Source organism: Littorina saxatilis, linkage group LG12, assembly GCF_037325665.1.
Source record: "Littorina saxatilis isolate snail1 linkage group LG12, US_GU_Lsax_2.0, whole genome shotgun sequence".
Classification (NCBI taxonomy): Eukaryota; Metazoa; Mollusca; class Gastropoda; order Littorinimorpha; family Littorinidae; genus Littorina; species Littorina saxatilis.
In genome coordinates this window covers 79,380,126-79,389,390 of record NC_090256.1, presented here as the reverse complement: position 1 = coordinate 79,389,390, position 9,265 = coordinate 79,380,126, and positions in this window count along the sequence as shown.

Below are 9,265 nucleotides of genomic sequence, written 5' to 3'. Positions count from 1 at the left end.
CTTACACGTAACAAACAACAAACAAACAACAAGGTAGTCCACATCGTATGGCCCAGAGAGGTAATAAAAGCTCGGAAAAAATCAGACACTCAGCGAGCTACTTCTGTTCTCCGACAGGGCCTATTTCTCCCACATGAAAGTTAGCTGCAACAGAGTCGCGCTACCCCAAAGTCAAGGAATATATTAGATTTTTCTCTCTCATTACTTTATTGTCCCATCCCAAGGTAGTCCACATCTTATGGCCCAGAGAGGTAATAAAATCTCGGGGAAAAAATCAGACAGTCAGCGAGCTACTTCTGTTCCCTGACATATGGCCCATCATGGCCTATTGCCTATTTTCGCGGATAGGTGTGATATTGTGAGAGACGGACTGAATGACACTTGACTTAAAGTGTGAAGCGACTAGAACACCAAAAGCGTTTCTGCTTCAAGACAGGCCTTCGCACTTAGGCTGTGTCTGTGACGAGCTGGAAACATAAGTTAAATCAAAGCGTGAAATGTGTTCGATGTATTTTTGATTTCTTCAACAATAATTTTGTTTAAATTGCAGTTTCGGTATAAGCGTGGTCCCTCTTATATACTGATAATGGTAATAGTAATCATAAACAAGTCGCGTAAGGCGAAAATACAATATTAAGTCAAGTAGCTGTCGAACTCACAGAATGAAACTAAACGCAATGCCATTTTTCAGCAAGACCGTATACTCGTAGCATCGTCAGTCCACCGCTCATGGCAAAGGCAGTGAAATTGACAAGAAGAGCGGGGTAGTAGTTGCGCTAAGAAGGATAGCACGCTTTTCTGTACCTCTCTTTGTTTTAACTTTCTGAGCGTGTTTTTAATCCAAACATATCATATCTATATGTTTTTGGAATCAGGAACCGACAAGGAATAAGATGAAAGTATTTTTAAATTGATTTGGACAATTTAATTTTAATAATAATTTTTATATATTTATTTTTCAGAGCTTGTTTTTAATCCGAATATAACATATTTATATGTTTTTGGAATCAGCAAATGATGGAAAATAAGATGAACGTTAATTTGGATCGTTTTATAAATTTTTATTTTTTTTTTACAATTTTCCGATTTTTAATGACCAAAGTCATTCATTCATTTTTAAGCCACCAAGCTGAAATGCAATACCGAAGTCCGGGTTTCGTCGAAGATTACTTGACCAAAATGTCAACCAATTTGGTTGAAAAATGAGGGCGTGACAGTGCCGCCTCAACGTTCACAAAAAGCCGGATATGACGTCATCAAAGACATTTATCAAAAAAAAGAAAAAAACGTTCGGGGATTTCATACCCAGGAACTCTCATGTCAAATTTCATAAAGATCGGTCCAGTAGTTTAGTCTGAATCGCTCTACACACACACACACACGCACACACGCACATACACCACGACCCTCGTTTCGATTCCCCCTCGATGTTAAAATATTTAGTCAAAACTTGACTAAATATAAAAAGATAAAACAATAATAAAGTTTTTTTATGTATTGCAAATCCTGACATGGTTCTGGGCGTTTCACAAAATTAATGTGTTAACAAAATTACAAAGCAATGTACATAATGAACATTTTAAAACAAAACCATTTTCTCCCTATAAAAATCAACTAGTACTGTGGCATCAGCATTAACAGGGAAAACAAATCTGAAAATTATTAAAAGCACAATCACCTACAAGATGCACATTATAATACATTATTTATCCAGAATCTATCATAATATTGATTGTTTGTTATTATGTGTTTGCGGCTGCCAGTTTCGGTCAAACTAACGTTCACAACTTTTAAACTCATGTTTGTTTTGAATTTTTTTTTTAATGACATTGTACTATCTCTACATCACCAATAAATAAAATTCATACACTACCATCTCGTTATACCGACTGCTAAACGTACCAGGCGGGCGGGACGGCTCTGAGTTAGCCGAATGCAATCACGTTGTCTTCTGCGCTTGAGCGCACCCCATACACACCTCTTGACATACTCTTGAAAGCGATAAGACACCACCCGAGTAGCCAACGGCGGCTTTCTTTAATTGCGATAACATCTCGTTTCAAACTGTCGTTAAAGACAGGTCCAACTACACTTACTTGTAAGATGTTACATTATGGAGGTCAAAATGGCCAATTTTCTGTAGTTTTCGGGGGAGAAATCTATCCTGTTACTGTATTAAAAAAGAAGCTTAAATTTGTCAGCACATTATTTTATTTTAGTACCAGTTCAGTGCCTCATATGGCTTTTTGACCAATCAGGACGGATTCTAGGTGACCCTCTAAATGTTATAACGTTCAAGCAGGGACCCTTTTTGTTTATCAAGCAAAACATTGACAAGACAAAGTACAAATTTAAATCAACAATACCAACGTGATTTATTCTAAAGAATGACACTTCAAATGCTGCGAGATAATACTCTCTTTATCTAAAAAAAAAGTACAGAAAAGCTAGTTTTGTCGGTGGGTGCTTCACGGAATAGCAAAGCACCGCCCATCCTCTGAGTGTGCAATGCCGACCCGCTCACTTGGAATCTAAATGATCAAAGTTCGAAAAAATCTAGTGAAATTGCGTCACTCGCTTTACGTCAAATGTATCTTTACAGCATTTCCCATCGTCTGGAATCGGTTCTAAATATCTCTCTCTCTCTCTCTCTCTCTCTCTCTCTCTCTCTCTCTCTCTCTCTCTCTCTCTCTCCTCTCTCTCTCTCTCTCCCCCTTTCTCTCTCTCCCTCTCTCCCTCTCTCTCCCCCTCTCTCTTTTTCTCTCTCTCCCCTCTCTCTCACTATTCTCTTTCTTTCTCTCTTTCTATCATCATCATCATCATCATCATCATCATCATCATCATCATCATCATCATCATCATCATCATCATCATCATCATCATTTTTCTTTTCTTTTCTTGCTCCTCTTACAGTATCACGGTAAATGTTCCCAAATAGATCCTAGTTACCTCAGAGGACGTTAATCCCCAAAGTCAGCCAGTCAGTCAGTCATTAAAGGCAAAAGCGAGGTAACGCACAACTGGGTCCGACCAGTAAAGCCGTCGCTGCCTGTGTGACAACCACCATAAAAATCTACCACAGCGGGAAACTTTCAAGTTAAGTATTTTCAACCATCATGTGCCCGCATTCAACTTTACAATCAAAGGATGTCTGTTGAGATAATCGAATGGATCAAAACTTTGAAACCTGCGCGCATATTCTAAGCCGACTAACACATAATTGTTAAGGCCATCATAAAATGGTTCTCGGTGAAAACTTGACCGAGGGCCATTTTACGACGTCCTTGACTCGAGTGTGTGACGTATACTCTTATGCTCTGCTTCTTGGGCAAGGTAAAGAACACCGAAAATATTTCAATGCCGTTCTCGAGCTACGCTGACTTTTACAAAGGGTACAGCTGACACGGCTTACGTAATCTGGTTTCCTGGTCATTTGTGTGAAAAATCTGTCCGACAAAGAAGAAGAAGAAGAAGTGCGCGCAGAGAGAGAGAGAGAGAGAGAGAGAGAGAGAGAGAGAGAGAGAGAGAGAGAGAGAGAGAGAGAGAGAGACAGACAGACAGACAGACAGACAGACAGACAGACAGACAGACAGACAGACAGACAGACAGACAGACTTTCCGCACTCGTTAAAATGTCAGTCGATACTGGAATGAATGTTGAAACATTGTAAACCTTAAAAAAAAAAAATAATATTAAAATTAAACATTCATACGAGGTACTATCTGTGACAAGAACGCATAAGAAGTATAGCAACTAAATATTAATCCGCTTACCCATTGCTCCTCTTCGCACCTCGGCCTGTGAGTCGTCCTTTTCCTGAGTACTTGCACACAAGTTTTGCGTATGCATACTTCAGTTCGTCTGGAAAGGGCTGTTTTGAATTCTTGTTCGCAAGTTGAACAGCACGACTGTATTTGACAACGTACACCAAATCGTTCTTTCTGGAAAAGTCTGCCAGCCGTTCAGTAAGATCATTCCATCTTCTGAATGTTTTCCCCAACTGTCATTTGTGCCATTTCTCAGCGATTGATCAACGGTGTGGTTATTATGGATGTAGTAAGTGTCGAATTGTGAGAATGCACAGTTCTGTCCGCCAAGTGGTTTTAAACACTGCGCGTATTTGCATCAAGTAATAACGTGTCACATCAAAATAGTTCTTTACCTGTCAGATAGTTTAGCGCCAAAAACATGAACCAATGATAGCCCATGGATTAGTAAGTCATATGATGTTGGGGCGGGGCCAATGAACTAATGTCAACACAGTAAGTATCAACCAATGTTTGGCTCCGCCCCCACATCACGTGGACTGGGTGGCCGAGTGGTAACGCACTTGCGCTCGGAAGCGAGAGGTTGCGAGTTCGACCCTGGGTCAGGGCGTTAGCAATTTTCTCCCCCCTTTCCTAACCTAGGTGGTGGGTTCAAGTGCTAGTCTTTCGGATGAGACGAAAAACCGAGGTCCCTTCGTGTACACTACATTGGGGTGTGCACGTTAAAGATCCCACGATTGACAAAAGGGTCTTTCCTGGCAAAATTGTATAGGCATAGATAAAAACAATGTCCACCAAAATACCCGTGTGACTTGGAATAATAGGCCGTGAAAAGTAGGATATGCGCCGAAATGGCTGCGATCTGCTGGTCGATGTGAATGCATGATGTATTGTGTAAAAAATTCCATCTCACACGGCATAAATAGATTCCTGCGCCTTGAGTCCGAGTCTGGAGATACGCGCGCGATAGAAGACTTCATATATATAATCACGTGACCCATAAACCCATCGCCTGTAATTAGATCATACTATTACCGCTTCAGTTCTGAGACATCCTGCTTGCTGGCGCGCGCGCAGAGAAAAAAAATCCCTCTTTATCTTCGCTTCTGATGCTCATCCTATTGTTGTTGGCACTCGGGTTTGTTTGTTTGTTTGCTTAACGCCCAGCCGACCACGAAGGGCCATATCAGGGCGGTGCTGCTTTTGACATATAACGTGCGCCACACACAAGACAGAAGTCGCAGCACAGGCTTCATGTCTCACCCAGTCACATTATTCTGACACCTGACCAACCAGTCCTAGCACTAACCCCATAATGCCAGACGCCAGGCGGAGCAGCCACTAGATTGCCAATTTTAAAGTCTTAGGCCGGGGTTCGAACCCACGACCTCCCGATCACGGGGCGGACGCCTTACCACGAGGATTGGAACTCGGGTAACAGGGAGCGAAGGGCAGTGCCCCACCTAGTGATCGAGTGCCACAACCCAGACTTTTCCCTTAATATATACATAGGTTTTAAACTCCTGCTTCCGGATTATACAAAACACATTAAAACATGTATTAAACAATGGCGACTGGACGTGAGAGGGAACAATAAAGAGACCAAAAAGCAATGTACTCACGTTAAAATGACGAACACGGAACGAATAACAGCGACGTTTCGACCTAAGGGTCTTCTTCAGGCACAAAAACACAAAAATACACACACAAAAAAGAAGAAGAAAGACGATAGAACAAATGAAGAGAAGAATAACTGACAAAACAACTGCACTGCACAAACCAACAAATGACAAAGACACAACACTTCGAATTAACCTAAAATAAATCTCATAACAAAATAATTGTAATCATTTTTTTTTTACAGGAATGTATATGTTTCTGTGTTTGTTTTTGTTTTAATACAAAAAAAACCGTGATCAAATAATCAGAACTCTTTCAAAATACTCTGAATAAAATATATTAAATGCAATAACTTTTTTTTTTTAATTCAAATAAATGTTTTAGTTTGACTGCATTTGAATAGAAACTGAATTCTGATGAAAGCAGTTACTGTAAAGTCATTTGAAGTCACATGATAAAAATCACATGGTTTAGTTGAGCAGACCACAAAGTGCAGAGCTAAAATATGTGTATGAATCTGTGTGAAAATCCAGTCCGTTTGTCCACAGGGATGCTAGGAAGCAGTCAAATGGGGTCGCTCAATCTGCTCAAATCCAGTCAAATGGGGTCGCACGGGCCGACAAATGGGGACGTCCCCGTTTGTCGGAAGCGTCCCCATTTGACTGCTCTCCAGTGACAATCGTCCCCATTTGTCGGTAAAACCACCTACACACACACACACACACACACACACACACACTCGTCTCGATTCCCAGTCTACCTGAAAACATTGAGTCAAAACTAGATTTAATGTAAAAAGTAACTTCCTCATCATTTCTTCACTAGAGACTTTTACTCTAGAGGCAGTCAAAGAGAGAGCTTGTAGTTTAAGTAAATAGCCTATCAACTCTGCCTTGCTAAGCACAAAGGTTTAGAAATAGCATAAAATAAAGACAGCGCCATCAGACCTCATCTCGGACATCCCTCACACACTCACAAGTGTTCGTCAAAACTCGTTAAAAGTTGAATAAATGTTAAATGTTATTAAATGTTATTGAGAGCAACCAGAGCTGTGTTGTGTCGAGTGGGATATTCACGTCACCTTGGTACAGTCTTCTTCTTCTTCTTGGCGTTCGCAGAGGTTACACGATCAATCCAGCCCTGGTGATAAATGTCGTTTTCTCCAACTCCTGTCTACTGCCGTATAGTTTGGTCTGCAAGGGAATTGGTGACGGCCACACTTCTTTTCGTTCCTCATCTAGTAAGGGACATCGCTGTAAGATGTGTTCCGCTGTTTGGTCTTCTTGACCGCAGGCACAGGTTGGTGATGGCGCCAGCTTGAACTTTCGGTTCATGTGAGCATTGAGCCTGTTGTGGCCAGTACGCAGCCTGATGATGTTGACTTGCTGCTCTCTGGACATTGTGTGGTAGTCATCTCTGTTTGTCCTTGGCCTCATCAATGCCTTGATGATTGTCTTCTGCTCACTAAAGCTGACACTGTTTTCAGGTTGGTCTTCCACGGCTCCTTCTTTTGCCAGCTCATCTGCCCTTTCATTTCCTGGTATCCCACAGTGTGCTGGTATCCACTGGAGGACAACTCTTCTGGTTTGTCTGACCAGCTGTAATGCTTTGGCAAGCTGTGGGAGTTTGTCGTTCTCTAGGGCCTGAAGGACTGAAAGGGCGTCCGAGAGGAAGACAACTTGGTAGCAAGGGTCTGCAGAGTCCTGAACCGAGGAGGCGGCCTGCATGAGAGCTTCTGTTTCAGCTTTATAGTTTGTGCAGTGTTTGCCAGTGGCAACGCTGGATGTAGCTGTATGTCCCCCAGGGAACTGGATCAGAATGCCAGCACCTCCATTGAGCACGGCGTTAGTTGCTGATCCATCGGTGTATACATGGATCCACGCCTCTTTTGGGTACTGTTCGTCGATCAGGGCTAAGGTGAGTGCCTGTCGAGCTGTGTCATTCTGATCTTCTCCTGAGGTAACATGTGGAACACTGGTGCAGATCTGGATGCCTGGTTTCTCTGTTGCCTTGAGGGTTTCCTCTTCTTCTTGAGTCAGAGGTAGAGTGTTCTGTGGGAGGACTTCCCTGTACTGTCGAGAAAGTCTCTTGCTCTCGTGTACAAAACTGCTCCGTTTGAGCCGGTTCTTGGTGAGGTTGCTCAGTCTGTGCTTCATGGGGTGGTCGGGTAGGCACTTGAGCTTCTCGGCCTGTACCATAGTCTTGGCTTCTCTTCTCTGACAGAGGGGTTGGATGGTGGTAAGCTTCTCCATTTCCTTGATGGGCGTGGATTTCATTGCACCAGTGATGAGTCGGAGGGCCTGGTTTTGCACACGGTCGAGGGTCTGCAGGTTTGTCTTGGCTGAGGTTGACCACGCTGTGGAGCCGTACTCGAGGTGGGGTCTGATTGTTCCCTGGTATACTGTCTTCAGTATCTTCTCGTTCGCTCCCCAGGTGGTACCTGCCAGCTTCCTGAGTATGGCTAGCTTGCGCCGGGCCTTCGTCTCTGCCTGTGCAATGTGTGGTTTCCAGGTCTGCCGTCTATCAAAGGTGACACCAAGGTACGTTGCTTCTTCATCCTCTCTCAGAGGAGTTCCACCAAGCCTAATGGTTCCGGCTTTCTGCTTTGGCGACAGAGTGAATAGGGTGGTGGAGGATTTCTCCTTGTTGATGGAGACGCACCAATCTTCTGCCCATGCGTTCAGCCTATCTGCCGCTTGCTGCATTCTGTAGGTGGCAGTACTTGCGTGCTCCTCCTTGCACCAGATCACAAGGTCGTCTGCGTAGAGAGCAGCTTTGATCCTCTTGGGCATCTCAGACACCAGATCGTCGATGAAGAGAAGGAAGAGTGTGGGGGAGAGGACTCCGCCCTGAGGGACGCCATGACGAAGGAGGAACTTCTTGCTTTTGGTCTGGTCGACGTTAACTCTTGCCCTGCGGTTATAGAGGTAGGAGCGAATCCACTGGTACATGTTGCTGGACACGCCTTTCCTCAGCAGTTTTACAAGGAGTCCATCTTTCCAGACCTTGTCAAAGGCCTTCTGAAGATCTATCCAGGTGACGAAGACCAGCTTCTGTTCCTGAAAGGCATCTTCAACTTCTTGCGCCAGGTAAGTGACCTGATCTTCAGTGCTGCGGAACTGTCGGAATCCAGCTTGTTCAGGGGCGAGGAGGTTCCTGGATTCCAGGTACCACCGGAGGCGCTCGTTCACAATTCTCTCCAGGGTCTTCACAACACAGCTGGTGAGGCTGATTGGGCGATAGCTGGTGGCCTTCTTTGGATCCTTCCCTTTTTTTAAGATGGGGATCATGATCGCTTCTCGCCAGAGTTGTGGTAGCGATCCTTCTTGCCAGCTGCTGTTGAAGACCTCGAGTAGCTTGTTCTCTGCTGCACTACCAAGGTGGGTTAGCATCTCGTTGGTGATGCCGTCTGGGCCAGGGGACTTCTTCGCCTTTAACTTTTTCAGAGCTGAGTGCAGCTCGTGGAGTGTGAGTGGTTGACTCATGGCGTCCACTGTCGACTGTCTGGCAGGTCTCTCTCTTTTCTCTCTTCTTGCTTCTCTCTGTTTCTCGGGGCTAACATGGAGGTTGCTCTCAGCTGCATAGCTTTCAGCAAATTGGTTGGCAGCATGCTTTCCAGTTAGCACCTTCCCGTTCTCTTCTAATGTAATCTTTCCTCTGCTGGTGTTCTCATCATTCAACTGCTTGGTAAGCCTCCAGAGCTTTCTGGCATCCTTCTCAAGGTTCAGAGAGCTTGTTTTCTCTTGCCAGCTTCTCCGTCTTGCCTGTAGCTTCTTCTTGAGAAATTTGGCTTTGGCTTCCTGGAGGCGGATGTTGTTGTTTTGTGACGGGTTGACTTCTGCTTCCCTTCTGGCGTCTGCCAGATCATCTGCAATTC